The following is a 16,392-nucleotide window of genomic DNA, read 5'->3' on the forward strand; positions in this document are numbered from 1 at the left end:
AGCTCGGCCGTCCCCTCGCTGCAGACAGACTTGAGTGGCCTTGGGAACTTGGGAGGCCGCGAGACTCCGCCAGGTCTTTCACTGGTGCCGGGACCCCTGGTCACCTGTGGGCGCCATTCGCCCTGGGGATGGTCCTTCCTTCAGAGTTTCTCTCTGAGAAAATGTGACTTGCAGAGCTCAGGGACAGAGGATCCTGGTGCGCCAGAGCCCTCGGTTATTGCAAGGCGTCAGAGACGACTTGGCAGCTAAGCAACCGGCGCCAAGCCTTGTTTTCTTTGGCAACCGGGCTCAATGATTAGAGCCCCTGAAACCCCCAGGCAGTGCGGGAAACCTCTTCCAAGAGGACCCGGGGAGTGTCCTTTCAGCCTGTGCGGACACGTCGCTCTTCGAGAAGGATGACTAGTCCGAAGGCTTCTTTGCAATGCTGGCCTCGTGCGTGGCACTTGGGAGCCAGCTGTTTTTCAGTTTCTCGGTCGTGTCCGACTCTCTGCATCCCGGCTCCTGTGTCCGTGGGACTTTGCTGGCAGCAGTCGTGGAGTGGGTTGCCATTTCTTTCTCCAGGGGATCTTTCCCAACCCAGGGATGCAACCTGTGTCTGCCGCATTGCTGGAGGATTCTTTCCCGTCTAGTCGCAAGGGTCCTTCAGGAAGCTTTTCTCTGAGGACGCAGAAAGCAGAGGCGGCCACCCCGGAGGCAGCTGAAGGAGGCCCCGGGCTCGGCCGTGTCTGGCCGCCCAGGCGAGGCTCACCGAGTGCTTTGAGAGAGTGCTGTCGGCTGCTCGAGGGTCTGAGAAGGCACACCAGTGTGAAAGACCCTCTGGATTTCCTCACACCCCAGTAAGTGTTCCCTGGCGTGGAGTGTGGCTGCTTTTGCCCCGAGAGCGTGCTTTGGGAGGGCAGACAGAGGACTCTGGGAGCCGGCTGTCCTCCCTGAGTCGGAGAGGCCGTGTGTCCCAGGTGGGGCTTGGCTGTGTGTGTTCCCTCGGGCAGAGGTGATGCTAGAGCTGCTCCTTGGAGGAGCACGAGGCGAGAGGCAGGGAGGCGGGCTGGATTCCCGCCCCCGAAAGGGGCACCCTTGAGGAGCACGTCCGCCTGGGTGCGTGCTCGGTCAGCGTCCCGCACTGGGCTTGCTCTTCACGGTATCCCCCTACACGGCAGCGGTATCTTGTGCACGTTCGATGTAGGCCATGCCTAGCCGATTTCACCTCTGTACACGTGGATTTGCCAGTGACCCTTTGGGGAACTAGAGAGTCAGGAAGCGAGAGGCTGCTGTCTAGTGACCCCAGTCGGACCCATCTCACCCATTTTCAATCACTGAAGAGAAGGGAATTGCAGTTGCACTCTAGGCGGGAGCAGTGGAATTTTAGCATCAATTTCATTCGCCCGTCCATGTTGACGACAGGGTGTGACATGTCCGTGGTAATCTGACTCTCCTGTGGATCGCCCGCCTCACCAAGCACCATGGGTGAGATGGGAAGGCTCCTCAGATCGTTCCTCGATCGTCCAGTCCACGGGGCATTGAGACAGACTGAGGACGCAGGCCAGGTTACTTCTCCGTGAGGTGGCTTTCTGAGAATCTGGGGAAGTCAAGGTTTGGCTCATGCCCTCTGCTCAAGATGGTGGGACGATGTTCTCGAGCCAGATCCGCTGGTTTCCCGCACGTCATCCCCACCAGTTCAGAAACCCGCTTGGGCTCCCCCTGTCATATTGCCTCGTATGACTCGGTGCTCCTGGAGTTAAATGGTGTGTTCCCGTGTCATTTCGAACGTGCCCCAGGGGTTCCTGTTTCCAGATAGTATGATACACGAGGCGTGAGGGCAGTACTTTCCTGAAACCTTGGTGCTCAGGGTAAGCCGTGGTGTGCCGGTGGAAGGGCAGCATGTGTGCCCCAGGATCCTCTGAGAGTTTCTGAGGAGGTAGCCTGCGCATGTTGGGTGAGATTGCGCTCGACTCCGAGGTGGCTGCCTCTTGCTGATCGGAGACCACGTGCGTTGAGAACGCCTCCTCTGCTCCAGAGTAAGGTCTACATTTGCCAGAGGAAAAAGTTGCTGTTTTTCTGATCAGAGGGTAATGAGAAAGTGTATTGAAAGAAACTAAATGGTCAGCTTTTCCTGTGGCTTTACAGATGTGTGTGTGTGTGTGTGTGTGTGTGTGTGTGTGTGTGTACACTCTGGGAATATGTGTCGGGAAGGGTTTCTGTTAATGTGACTCCTCTTTGGAGGGAGGATATTTTCGAGAGTACCCACAGTGTTTTCTTCACCCTCCGTTGAATATTGGACCTTGAATGAGAGCTCTGTTTGAACAAGTCGTGAAGACAACTACCTGTTACATTCCAGGAGTTATAGTCCGGTTGTTGTTTTGTTTTTTTGTTGTATAATTTCAGTTGCGATGCCTGAGGAAGGTGTGAAAATCACAGCCATCGAGCAATCGAGAAGAAGCCGGCAAGCCTGGCGTGCTGCAGTCCGGGGAGGGTCTCACAGAGTGGGACACGGCTGGGCGACTGTACGTCCGAAGAAGTATAGAAGCTGCTGAGCAGAGAGAAGTAACTGTCTCCAGACCCCAGATAAAGACTTTGAAGGCTTCGCACTACACTCGGGCATGCCGGAGCCCAAGGGTGGCTGGGAGTCCCGATGTGGAGAGAGTGTGCACCTGTTGGGCATCCTGGCCAATGCGCGTCTGGGCAGCTCTGCCTCTTCTCTGGGGCCAGCCTGAGCCACGGCAGTATGCAGCCACTACTGCTCCGTGTCAGGTGGAGGCATGTCTCTTTTGCTCTCGGGAAGACGGTGACCTCACCGAGCGTGCCAGCCATGAAGAGCGTGGCGAGAGCAGCTGCCGAAAGGGGCGACACGCCCCGCAATGTTGGCAGGGTGTTGAACACGGCAAGCGGGAGCTCCGCTGCCTCATGGCAGAGGTGGACCCCAGACTCCCTCCTGCTCTAAAGCCAGGTGCTCCTTTCTGTGGCCTAGGACCAGCCTGAGAAGGGTTCTTAGGTTGTGGAGATGGCTTGTTGCGGGCAGCCGTGTTCGGCAGTGCCTGGGAGGCGAAGACAGCCTAGCCTGCCTCTTCCGGGCTGCAAGTGCAGCACAAGAGGCTTCGGAAAGCTTGTGCGAAAGAGGCCAGCTCGGCCGTCCCCTCGCTGCAGACAGACTTGAGTGGCCTTGGGAACTTGGGAGGCCGCGAGACTCCGCCAGGTCTTTCACTGGTGCCGGGACCCCTGGTCACCTGTGGGCGCCATTCGCCCTGGGGATGGTCCTTCCTTCAGAGTTTCTCTCTGAGAAAATGTGACTTGCAGAGCTCAGGGACAGAGGATCCTGGTGCGCCAGAGCCCTCGGTTATTGCAAGGCGTCAGAGACGACTTGGCAGCTAAGCAACCGGCGCCAAGCCTTGTTTTCTTTGGCAACCGGGCTCAATGATTAGAGCCCCTGAAACCCCCAGGCAGTGCGGGAAACCTCTTCCAAGAGGACCCGGGGAGTGTCCTTTCAGCCTGTGCGGACACGTCGCTCTTCGAGAAGGATGACTAGTCCGAAGGCTTCTTTGCAATGCTGGCCTCGTGCGTGGCACTTGGGAGCCAGCTGTTTTTCAGTTTCTCGGTCGTGTCCGACTCTCTGCATCCCGGCTCCTGTGTCCGTGGGACTTTGCTGGCAGCAGTCGTGGAGTGGGTTGCCATTTCTTTCTCCAGGGGATCTTTCCCAACCCAGGGATGCAACCTGTGTCTGCCGCATTGCTGGAGGATTCTTTCCCGTCTAGTCGCAAGGGTCCTTCAGGAAGCTTTTCTCTGAGGACGCAGAAAGCAGAGGCGGCCACCCCGGAGGCAGCTGAAGGAGGCCCCGGGCTCGGCCGTGTCTGGCCGCCCAGGCGAGGCTCACCGAGTGCTTTGAGAGAGTGCTGTCGGCTGCTCGAGGGTCTGAGAAGGCACACCAGTGTGAAAGACCCTCTGGATTTCCTCACACCCCAGTAAGTGTTCCCTGGCGTGGAGTGTGGCTGCTTTTGCCCCGAGAGCGTGCTTTGGGAGGGCAGACAGAGGACTCTGGGAGCCGGCTGTCCTCCCTGAGTCGGAGAGGCCGTGTGTCCCAGGTGGGGCTTGGCTGTGTGTGTTCCCTCGGGCAGAGGTGATGCTAGAGCTGCTCCTTGGAGGAGCACGAGGCGAGAGGCAGGGAGGCGGGCTGGATTCCCGCCCCCGAAAGGGGCACCCTTGAGGAGCACGTCCGCCTGGGTGCGTGCTCGGTCAGCGTCCCGCACTGGGCTTGCTCTTCACGGTATCCCCCTACACGGCAGCGGTATCTTGTGCACGTTCGATGTAGGCCATGCCTAGCCGATTTCACCTCTGTACACGTGGATTTGCCAGTGACCCTTTGGGGAACTAGAGAGTCAGGAAGCGAGAGGCTGCTGTCTAGTGACCCCAGTCGGACCCATCTCACCCATTTTCAATCACTGAAGAGAAGGGAATTGCAGTTGCACTCTAGGCGGGAGCAGTGGAATTTTAGCATCAATTTCATTCGCCCGTCCATGTTGACGACAGGGTGTGACATGTCCGTGGTAATCTGACTCTCCTGTGGATCGCCCGCCTCACCAAGCACCATGGGTGAGATGGGAAGGCTCCTCAGATCGTTCCTCGATCGTCCCGTCCACGGGGCATTGAGACAGACTGAGGACGCAGGCCAGGTTACTTCTCCGTGAGGTGGCTTTCTGAGAATCTGGGGAAGTCAAGGTTTGGCTCATGCCCTCTGCTCAAGATGGTGGGACGATGTTCTCGAGGCAGATCCGCTGGTTTCCCGCACGTCATCCCCACCAGTTCAGAAACCCGCTTGGGCTCCCCCTGTCATATTGCCTCGTATGACTCGGTGCTCCTGGAGTTAAATGGTGTGTTCCCGTGTCATTTCGAACGTGCCCCAGGGGTTCCTGTTTCCAGATAGTATGATACACGAGGCGTGAGGGCAGTACTTTCCTGAAACCTTGGTGCTCAGGGTAAGCCGTGGTGTGCCGGTGGAAGGGCAGCATGTGTGCCCCAGGATCCTCTGAGAGTTTCTGAGGAGGTAGCCTGCGCATGTTGGGTGAGATTGCGCTCGACTCCGAGGTGGCTGCCTCTTGCTGATCGGAGACCACGTGCGTTGAGAACGCCTCCTCTGCTCCAGAGTAAGGTCTACATTTGCCAGAGGAAAAAGTTGCTGTTTTTCTGATCAGAGGGTAATGAGAAAGTGTATTGAAAGAAACTAAATGGTCAGCTTTTCCTGTGGCTTTACAGATGTGTGTGTGTGTGTGTGTGTGTGTGTGTGTGTGTGTGTGTGTGTACACTCTGGGAATATGTGTCGGGAAGGGTTTCTGTTAATGTGACTCCTCTTTGGAGGGAGGATATTTTCGAGAGTACCCACAGTGTTTTCTTCACCCTCCGTTGAATATTGGACCTTGAATGAGAGCTCTGTTTGAACAAGTCGTGAAGACAACTACCTGTTACATTCCAGGAGTTATAGTCCGGTTGTTGTTTTGTTTTTTTGTTGTATAATTTCAGTTGCGATGCCTGAGGAAGGTGTGAAAATCACAGCCATCGAGCAATCGAGAAGAAGCCGGCAAGCCTGGCGTGCTGCAGTCCGGGGAGGGTCTCACAGAGTGGGACACGGCTGGGCGACTGTACGTCCGAAGAAGTATAGAAGCTGCTGAGCAGAGAGAAGTAACTGTCTCCAGACCCCAGATAAAGACTTTGAAGGCTTCGCACTACACTCGGGCATGCCGGAGCCCAAGGGTGGCTGGGAGTCCCGATGTGGAGAGAGTGTGCACCTGTTGGGCATCCTGGCCAATGCGCGTCTGGGCAGCTCTGCCTCTTCTCTGGGGCCAGCCTGAGCCACGGCAGTATGCAGCCACTACTGCTCCGTGTCAGGTGGAGGCATGTCTCTTTTGCTCTCGGGAAGACGGTGACCTCACCGAGCGTGCCAGCCATGAAGAGCGTGGCGAGAGCAGCTGCCGAAAGGGGCGACACGCCCCGCAATGTTGGCAGGGTGTTGAACACGGCAAGCGGGAGCTCCGCTGCCTCATGGCAGAGGTGGACCCCAGACTCCCTCCTGCTCTAAAGCCAGGTGCTCCTTTCTGTGGCCTAGGACCAGCCTGAGAAGGGTTCTTAGGTTGTGGAGATGGCTTGTTGCGGGCAGCCGTGTTCGGCAGTGCCTGGGAGGCGAAGACAGCCTAGCCTGCCTCTTCCGGGCTGCAAGTGCAGCACAAGAGGCTTCGGAAAGCTTGTGCGAAAGAGGCCAGCTCGGCCGTCCCCTCGCTGCAGACAGACTTGAGTGGCCTTGGGAACTTGGGAGGCCGCGAGACTCCGCCAGGTCTTTCACTGGTGCCGGGACCCCTGGTCACCTGTGGGCGCCATTCGCCCTGGGGATGGTCCTTCCTTCAGAGTTTCTCTCTGAGAAAATGTGACTTGCAGAGCTCAGGGACAGAGGATCCTGGTGCGCCAGAGCCCTCGGTTATTGCAAGGCGTCAGAGACGACTTGGCAGCTAAGCAACCGGCGCCAAGCCTTGTTTTCTTTGGCAACCGGGCTCAATGATTAGAGCCCCTGAAACCCCCAGGCAGTGCGGGAAACCTCTTCCAAGAGGACCCGGGGAGTGTCCTTTCAGCCTGTGCGGACACGTCGCTCTTCGAGAAGGATGACTAGTCCGAAGGCTTCTTTGCAATGCTGGCCTCGTGCGTGGCACTTGGGAGCCAGCTGTTTTTCAGTTTCTCGGTCGTGTCCGACTCTCTGCATCCCGGCTCCTGTGTCCGTGGGACTTTGCTGGCAGCAGTCGTGGAGTGGGTTGCCATTTCTTTCTCCAGGGGATCTTTCCCAACCCAGGGATGCAACCTGTGTCTGCCGCATTGCTGGAGGATTCTTTCCCGTCTAGTCGCAAGGGTCCTTCAGGAAGCTTTTCTCTGAGGACGCAGAAAGCAGAGGCGGCCACCCCGGAGGCAGCTGAAGGAGGCCCCGGGCTCGGCCGTGTCTGGCCGCCCAGGCGAGGCTCACCGAGTGCTTTGAGAGAGTGCTGTCGGCTGCTCGAGGGTCTGAGAAGGCACACCAGTGTGAAAGACCCTCTGGATTTCCTCACACCCCAGTAAGTGTTCCCTGGCGTGGAGTGTGGCTGCTTTTGCCCCGAGAGCGTGCTTTGGGAGGGCAGACAGAGGACTCTGGGAGCCGGCTGTCCTCCCTGAGTCGGAGAGGCCGTGTGTCCCAGGTGGGGCTTGGCTGTGTGTGTTCCCTCGGGCAGAGGTGATGCTAGAGCTGCTCCTTGGAGGAGCACGAGGCGAGAGGCAGGGAGGCGGGCTGGATTCCCGCCCCCGAAAGGGGCACCCTTGAGGAGCACGTCCGCCTGGGTGCGTGCTCGGTCAGCGTCCCGCACTGGGCTTGCTCTTCACGGTATCCCCCTACACGGCAGCGGTATCTTGTGCACGTTCGATGTAGGCCATGCCTAGCCGATTTCACCTCTGTACACGTGGATTTGCCAGTGACCCTTTGGGGAACTAGAGAGTCAGGAAGCGAGAGGCTGCTGTCTAGTGACCCCAGTCGGACCCATCTCACCCATTTTCAATCACTGAAGAGAAGGGAATTGCAGTTGCACTCTAGGCGGGAGCAGTGGAATTTTAGCATCAATTTCATTCGCCCGTCCATGTTGACGACAGGGTGTGACATGTCCGTGGTAATCTGACTCTCCTGTGGATCGCCCGCCTCACCAAGCACCATGGGTGAGATGGGAAGGCTCCTCAGATCGTTCCTCGATCGTCCAGTCCACGGGGCATTGAGACAGACTGAGGACGCAGGCCAGGTTACTTCTCCGTGAGGTGGCTTTCTGAGAATCTGGGGAAGTCAAGGTTTGGCTCATGCCCTCTGCTCAAGATGGTGGGACGATGTTCTCGAGCCAGATCCGCTGGTTTCCCGCACGTCATCCCCACCAGTTCAGAAACCCGCTTGGGCTCCCCCTGTCATATTGCCTCGTATGACTCGGTGCTCCTGGAGTTAAATGGTGTGTTCCCGTGTCATTTCGAACGTGCCCCAGGGGTTCCTGTTTCCAGATAGTATGATACACGAGGCGTGAGGGCAGTACTTTCCTGAAACCTTGGTGCTCAGGGTAAGCCGTGGTGTGCCGGTGGAAGGGCAGCATGTGTGCCCCAGGATCCTCTGAGAGTTTCTGAGGAGGTAGCCTGCGCATGTTGGGTGAGATTGCGCTCGACTCCGAGGTGGCTGCCTCTTGCTGATCGGAGACCACGTGCGTTGAGAACACCTCCTCTGCTCCAGAGTAAGGTCTACATTTGCCAGAGGAAAAAGTTGCTGTTTTTCTGATCAGAGGGTAATGAGAAAGTGTATTGAAAGAAACTAAATGGTCAGCTTTTCCTGTGGCTTTACAGATGTGTGTGTGTGTGTGTGTGTGTGTGTGTGTGTGTGTGTGTGTGTACACTCTGGGAATATGTGTCGGGAAGGGTTTCTGTTAATGTGACTCCTCTTTGGAGGGAGGATATTTTCGAGAGTACCCACAGTGTTTTCTTCACCCTCCGTTGAATATTGGACCTTGAATGAGAGCTCTGTTTGAACAAGTCGTGAAGACAACTACCTGTTACATTCCAGGAGTTATAGTCCGGTTGTTGTTTTGTTTTTTTGTTGTATAATTTCAGTTGCGATGCCTGAGGAAGGTGTGAAAATCACAGCCATCGAGCAATCGAGAAGAAGCCGGCAAGCCTGGCGTGCTGCAGTCCGGGGAGGGTCTCACAGAGTGGGACACGGCTGGGCGACTGTACGTCCGAAGAAGTATAGAAGCTGCTGAGCAGAGAGAAGTAACTGTCTCCAGACCCCAGATAAAGACTTTGAAGGCTTCGCACTACACTCGGGCATGCCGGAGCCCCAGGGTGGCTGGGAGTCCCGATGTGGAGAGAGTGTGCACCTGTTGGGCATCCTGGCCAATGCGCGTCTGGGCAGCTCTGCCTCTTCTCTGGGGCCAGCCTGAGCCACGGCAGTATGCAGCCACTACTGCTCCGTGTCAGGTGGAGGTATGTCTCTTTTGCTCTCGGGAAGACGGTGACCTCACCGAGCGTGCCAGCCATGAAGAGCGTGGCGAGAGCAGCTGCCGAAAGGGGCGACACGCCCCGCAATGTTGGCAGGGTGTTGAACACGGCAAGCGGGAGCTCCGCTGCCTCATGGCAGAGGTGGACCCCAGGCTCCCTCCTGCTCTAAAGCCAGGTGCTCCTTTCTTTGGCCTAGGACCAGCCTGAGAAGGGTTCTTAGGTTGTGGAGATGGCTTGTTGCGGGCAGCCGTGTTCGGCAGTGCCTGGGAGGCGAAGACAGCCTAGCCTGCCTCTTCCGGGCTGCAAGTGCAGCACAAGAGGCTTCGGAAAGCTTGTGCGAAAGAGGCCAGCTCGGCCGTCCCCTCGCTGCAGACAGACTTGAGTGGCCTTGGGAACTTGGGAGGCCGCGAGACTCCGCCAGGTCTTTCACTGGTGCCGGGACCCCTGGTCACCTGTGGGCGCCATTCGCCCTGGGGATGGTCCTTCCTTCAGAGTTTCTCTCTGAGAAAATGTGACTTGCAGAGCTCAGGGACAGAGGATCCTGGTGCGCCAGAGCCCTCGGTTATTGCAAGGCGTCAGAGACGACTTGGCAGCTAAGCAACCGGCGCCAAGCCTTGTTTTCTTTGGCAACCGGGCTCAATGATTAGAGCCCCTGAAACCCCCAGGCAGTGCGGGAAACCTCTTCCAAGAGGACCCGGGGAGTGTCCTTTCAGCCTGTGCGGACACGTCGCTCTTCGAGAAGGATGACTAGTCCGAAGGCTTCTTTGCAATGCTGGCCTCGTGCGTGGCACTTGGGAGCCAGCTGTTTTTCAGTTTCTCGGTCGTGTCCGACTCTCTGCATCCCGGCTCCTGTGTCCGTGGGACTTTGCTGGCAGCAGTCGTGGAGTGGGTTGCCATTTCTTTCTCCAGGGGATCTTTCCCAACCCAGGGATGCAACCTGTGTCTGCCGCATTGCTGGAGGATTCTTTCCCGTCTAGTCGCAAGGGTCCTTCAGGAAGCTTTTCTCTGAGGACGCAGAAAGCAGAGGCGGCCACCCCGGAGGCAGCTGAAGGAGGCCCCGGGCTCGGCCGTGTCTGGCCGCCCAGGCGAGGCTCACCGAGTGCTTTGAGAGAGTGCTGTCGGCTGCTCGAGGGTCTGAGAAGGCACACCAGTGTGAAAGACCCTCTGGATTTCCTCACACCCCAGTAAGTGTTCCCTGGCGTGGAGTGTGGCTGCTTTTGCCCCGAGAGCGTGCTTTGGGAGGGCAGACAGAGGACTCTGGGAGCCGGCTGTCCTCCCTGAGTCGGAGAGGCCGTGTGTCCCAGGTGGGGCTTGGCTGTGTGTGTTCCCTCGGGCAGAGGTGATGCTAGAGCTGCTCCTTGGAGGAGCACGAGGCGAGAGGCAGGGAGGCGGGCTGGATTCCCGCCCCCGAAAGGGGCACCCTTGAGGAGCACGTCCGCCTGGGTGCGTGCTCGGTCAGCGTCCCGCACTGGGCTTGCTCTTCACGGTATCCCCCTACACGGCAGCGGTATCTTGTGCACGTTCGATGTAGGCCATGCCTAGCCGATTTCACCTCTGTACACGTGGATTTGCCAGTGACCCTTTGGGGAACTAGAGAGTCAGGAAGCGAGAGGCTGCTGTCTAGTGACCCCAGTCGGACCCATCTCACCCATTTTCAATCACTGAAGAGAAGGGAATTGCAGTTGCACTCTAGGCGGGAGCAGTGGAATTTTAGCATCAATTTCATTCGCCCGTCCATGTTGACGACAGGGTGTGACATGTCCGTGGTAATCTGACTCTCCTGTGGATCGCCCGCCTCACCAAGCACCATGGGTGAGATGGGAAGGCTCCTCAGATCGTTCCTCGATCGTCCAGTCCACGGGGCATTGAGACAGACTGAGGACGCAGGCCAGGTTACTTCTCCGTGAGGTGGCTTTCTGAGAATCTGGGGAAGTCAAGGTTTGGCTCATGCCCTCTGCTCAAGATGGTGGGACGATGTTCTCGAGCCAGATCCGCTGGTTTCCCGCACGTCATCCCCACCAGTTCAGAAACCCGCTTGGGCTCCCCCTGTCATATTGCCTCGTATGACTCGGTGCTCCTGGAGTTAAATGGTGTGTTCCCGTGTCATTTCGAACGTGCCCCAGGGGTTCCTGTTTCCAGATAGTATGATACACGAGGCGTGAGGGCAGTACTTTCCTGAAACCTTGGTGCTCAGGGTAAGCCGTGGTGTGCCGGTGGAAGGGCAGCATGTGTGCCCCAGGATCCTCTGAGAGTTTCTGAGGAGGTAGCCTGCGCATGTTGGGTGAGATTGCGCTCGACTCCGAGGTGGCTGCCTCTTGCTGATCGGAGACCACGTGCGTTGAGAACGCCTCCTCTGCTCCAGAGTAAGGTCTACATTTGCCAGAGGAAAAAGTTGCTGTTTTTCTGATCAGAGGGTAATGAGAAAGTGTATTGAAAGAAACTAAATGGTCAGCTTTTCCTGTGGCTTTACAGATGTGTGTGTGTGTGTGTGTGTGTGTGTGTGTGTGTGTACACTCTGGGAATATGTGTCGGGAAGGGTTTCTGTTAATGTGACTCCTCTTTGGAGGGAGGATATTTTCGAGAGTACCCACAGTGTTTTCTTCACCCTCCGTTGAATATTGGACCTTGAATGAGAGCTCTGTTTGAACAAGTCGTGAAGACAACTACCTGTTACATTCCAGGAGTTATAGTCCGGTTGTTGTTTTGTTTTTTTGTTGTATAATTTCAGTTGCGATGCCTGAGGAAGGTGTGAAAATCACAGCCATCGAGCAATCGAGAAGAAGCCGGCAAGCCTGGCGTGCTGCAGTCCGGGGAGGGTCTCACAGAGTGGGACACGGCTGGGCGACTGTACGTCCGAAGAAGTATAGAAGCTGCTGAGCAGAGAGAAGTAACTGTCTCCAGACCCCAGATAAAGACTTTGAAGGCTTCGCACTACACTCGGGCATGCCGGAGCCCAAGGGTGGCTGGGAGTCCCGATGTGGAGAGAGTGTGCACCTGTTGGGCATCCTGGCCAATGCGCGTCTGGGCAGCTCTGCCTCTTCTCTGGGGCCAGCCTGAGCCACGGCAGTATGCAGCCACTACTGCTCCGTGTCAGGTGGAGGTATGTCTCTTTTGCTCTCGGGAAGACGGTGACCTCACCGAGCGTGCCAGCCATGAAGAGCGTGGCGAGAGCAGCTGCCGAAAGGGGCGACACGCCCCGCAATGTTGGCAGGGTGTTGAACACGGCAAGCGGGAGCTCCGCTGCCTCATGGCAGAGGTGGACCCCAGACTCCCTCCTGCTCTAAAGCCAGGTGCTCCTTTCTGTGGCCTAGGACCAGCCTGAGAAGGGTTCTTAGGTTGTGGAGATGGCTTGTTGCGGGCAGCCGTGTTCGGCAGTGCCTGGGAGGCGAAGACAGCCTAGCCTGCCTCTTCCGGGCTGCAAGTGCAGCACAAGAGGCTTCGGAAAGCTTGTGCGAAAGAGGCCAGCTCGGCCGTCCCCTCGCTGCAGACAGACTTGAGTGGCCTTGGGAACTTGGGAGGCCGCGAGACTCCGCCAGGTCTTTCACTGGTGCCGGGACCCCTGGTCACCTGTGGGCGCCATTCGCCCTGGGGATGGTCCTTCCTTCAGAGTTTCTCTCTGAGAAAATGTGACTTGCAGAGCTCAGGGACAGAGGATCCTGGTGCGCCAGAGCCCTCGGTTATTGCAAGGCGTCAGAGACGACTTGGCAGCTAAGCAACCGGCGCCAAGCCTTGTTTTCTTTGGCAACCGGGCTCAATGATTAGAGCCCCTGAAACCCCCAGGCAGTGCGGGAAACCTCTTCCAAGAGGACCCGGGGAGTGTCCTTTCAGCCTGTGCGGACACGTCGCTCTTCGAGAAGGATGACTAGTCCGAAGGCTTCTTTGCAATGCTGGCCTCGTGCGTGGCACTTGGGAGCCAGCTGTTTTTCAGTTTCTCGGTCGTGTCCGACTCTCTGCATCCCGGCTCCTGTGTCCGTGGGACTTTGCTGGCAGCAGTCGTGGAGTGGGTTGCCATTTCTTTCTCCAGGGGATCTTTCCCAACCCAGGGATGCAACCTGTGTCTGCCGCATTGCTGGAGGATTCTTTCCCGTCTAGTCGCAAGGGTCCTTCAGGAAGCTTTTCTCTGAGGACGCAGAAAGCAGAGGCGGCCACCCCGGAGGCAGCTGAAGGAGGCCCCGGGCTCGGCCGTGTCTGGCCGCCCAGGCGAGGCTCACCGAGTGCTTTGAGAGAGTGCTGTCGGCTGCTCGAGGGTCTGAGAAGGCACACCAGTGTGAAAGACCCTCTGGATTTCCTCACACCCCAGTAAGTGTTCCCTGGCGTGGAGTGTGGCTGCTTTTGCCCCGAGAGCGTGCTTTGGGAGGGCAGACAGAGGACTCTGGGAGCCGGCTGTCCTCCCTGAGTCGGAGAGGCCGTGTGTCCCAGGTGGGGCTTGGCTGTGTGTGTTCCCTCGGGCAGAGGTGATGCTAGAGCTGCTCCTTGGAGGAGCACGAGGCGAGAGGCAGGGAGGCGGGCTGGATTCCCGCCCCCGAAAGGGGCACCCTTGAGGAGCACGTCCGCCTGGGTGCGTGCTCGGTCAGCGTCCCGCACTGGGCTTGCTCTTCACGGTATCCCCCTACACGGCAGCGGTATCTTGTGCACGTTCGATGTAGGCCATGCCTAGCCGATTTCACCTCTGTACACGTGGATTTGCCAGTGACCCTTTGGGGAACTAGAGAGTCAGGAAGCGAGAGGCTGCTGTCTAGTGACCCCAGTCGGACCCATCTCACCCATTTTCAATCACTGAAGAGAAGGGAATTGCAGTTGCACTCTAGGCGGGAGCAGTGGAATTTTAGCATCAATTTCATTCGCCCGTCCATGTTGACGACAGGGTGTGACATGTCCGTGGTAATCTGACTCTCCTGTGGATCGCCCGCCTCACCAAGCACCATGGGTGAGATGGGAAGGCTCCTCAGATCGTTCCTCGATCGTCCAGTCCACGGGGCATTGAGACAGACTGAGGACGCAGGCCAGGTTACTTCTCCGTGAGGTGGCTTTCTGAGAATCTGGGGAAGTCAAGGTTTGGCTCATGCCCTCTGCTCAAGATGGTGGGACGATGTTCTCGAGGCAGATCCGCTGGTTTCCCGCACGTCATCCCCACCAGTTCAGAAACCCGCTTGGGCTCCCCCTGTCATATTGCCTCGTATGACTCGGTGCTCCTGGAGTTAAATGGTGTGTTCCCGTGTCATTTCGAACGTGCCCCAGGGGTTCCTGTTTCCAGATAGTATGATACACGAGGCGTGAGGGCAGTACTTTCCTGAAACCTTGGTGCTCAGGGTAAGCCGTGGTGTGCCGGTGGAAGGGCAGCATGTGTGCCCCAGGATCCTCTGAGAGTTTCTGAGGAGGTAGCCTGCGCATGTTGGGTGAGATTGCGCTCGACTCCGAGGTGGCTGCCTCTTGCTGATCGGAGACCACGTGCGTTGAGAACGCCTCCTCTGCTCCAGAGTAAGGTCTACATTTGCCAGAGGAAAAAGTTGCTGTTTTTCTGATCAGAGGGTAATGAGAAAGTGTATTGAAAGAAACTAAATGGTCAGCTTTTCCTGTGGCTTTACAGATGTGTGTGTGTGTGTGTGTGTGTGTGTGTGTGTGTGTGTGTGTACACTCTGGGAATATGTGTCGGGAAGGGTTTCTGTTAATGTGACTCCTCTTTGGAGGGAGGATATTTTCGAGAGTACCCACAGTGTTTTCTTCACCCTCCGTTGAATATTGGACCTTGAATGAGAGCTCTGTTTGAACAAGTCGTGAAGACAACTACCTGTTACATTCCAGGAGTTATAGTCCGGTTGTTGTTTTGTTTTTTTGTTGTATAATTTCAGTTGCGATGCCTGAGGAAGGTGTGAAAATCACAGCCATCGAGCAATCGAGAAGAAGCCGGCAAGCCTGGCGTGCTGCAGTCCGGGGAGGGTCTCACAGAGTGGGACACGGCTGGGCGACTGTACGTCCGAAGAAGTATAGAAGCTGCTGAGCAGAGAGAAGTAACTGTCTCCAGACCCCAGATAAAGACTTTGAAGGCTTCGCACTACACTCGGGCATGCCGGAGCCCAAGGGTGGCTGGGAGTCCCGATGTGGAGAGAGTGTGCACCTGTTGGGCATCCTGGCCAATGCGCGTCTGGGCAGCTCTGCCTCTTCTCTGGGGCCAGCCTGAGCCACGGCAGTATGCAGCCACTACTGCTCCGTGTCAGGTGGAGGTATGTCTCTTTTGCTCTCGGGAAGACGGTGACCTCACCGAGCGTGCCAGCCATGAAGAGCGTGGCGAGAGCAGCTGCCGAAAGGGGCGACACGCCCCGCAATGTTGGCAGGGTGTTGAACACGGCAAGCGGGAGCTCCGCTGCCTCATGGCAGAGGTGGACCCCAGACTCCCTCCTGCTCTAAAGGCACGTGCTCCTTTCTGTGGCCTAGGACCAGCCTGTGAAGGGTTCTTAGGTTGTGGAGATGGCTTGTTACGGGCAGCCGTGTTCGGCAGTGCCTGGGAGGGGAAGACAGCCTAGCCTGCCTCTTCCGGGCTGCAAGTGCAGCACAAGAGGCTTCGGAAAGCTTGTGCGAAAGAGGCCAGCTCGGCCGTCCCCTCGCTGCAGACAGACTTGAGTGGCCTTGGGAACTTGGGAGGCCGCGAGACTCCGCCAGGTCTTTCACTGGTGCCGGGACCCCTGGTCACCTGTGGGCGCCATTCGCCCTGGGGATGGTCCTTCCTTCAGAGTTTCTCTCTGAGAAAATGTGACTTGCAGAGCTCAGGGACAGAGGATCCTGGTGCGCCAGAGCCCTCGGTTATTGCAAGGCGTCAGAGACGACTTGGCAGCTAAGCAACCGGCGCCAAGCCTTGTTTTCTTTGGCAACCGGGCTCAATGATTAGAGCCCCTGAAACCCCCAGGCAGTGCGGGAAACCTCTTCCAAGAGGACCCGGGGAGTGTCCTTTCAGCCTGTGCGGACACGTCGCTCTTCGAGAAGGATGACTAGTCCGAAGGCTTCTTTGCAATGCTGGCCTCGTGCGTGGCACTTGGGAGCCAGCTGTTTTTCAGTTTCTCGGTCGTGTCCGACTCTCTGCATCCCGGCTCCTGTGTCCGTGGGACTTTGCTGGCAGCAGTCGTGGAGTGGGTTGCCATTTCTTTCTCCAGGGGATCTTTCCCAACCCAGGGATGCAACCTGTGTCTGCCGCATTGCTGGAGGATTCTTTCCCGTCTAGTCGCAAGGGTCCTTCAGGAAGCTTTTCTCTGAGGACGCAGAAAGCAGAGGCGGCCACCCCGGAGGCAGCTGAAGGAGGCCCCGGGCTCGGCCGTGTCTGGCCGCCCAGGCGAGGCTCACCGAGTGCTTTGAGAGAGTGCTGTCGGCTGCTCGAGGGTCTGAGAA

This window comes from Cervus elaphus, chromosome X (genome assembly GCF_910594005.1).
Source record: "Cervus elaphus chromosome X, mCerEla1.1, whole genome shotgun sequence".
Taxonomy (NCBI): Eukaryota; Metazoa; Chordata; class Mammalia; order Artiodactyla; family Cervidae; genus Cervus; species Cervus elaphus.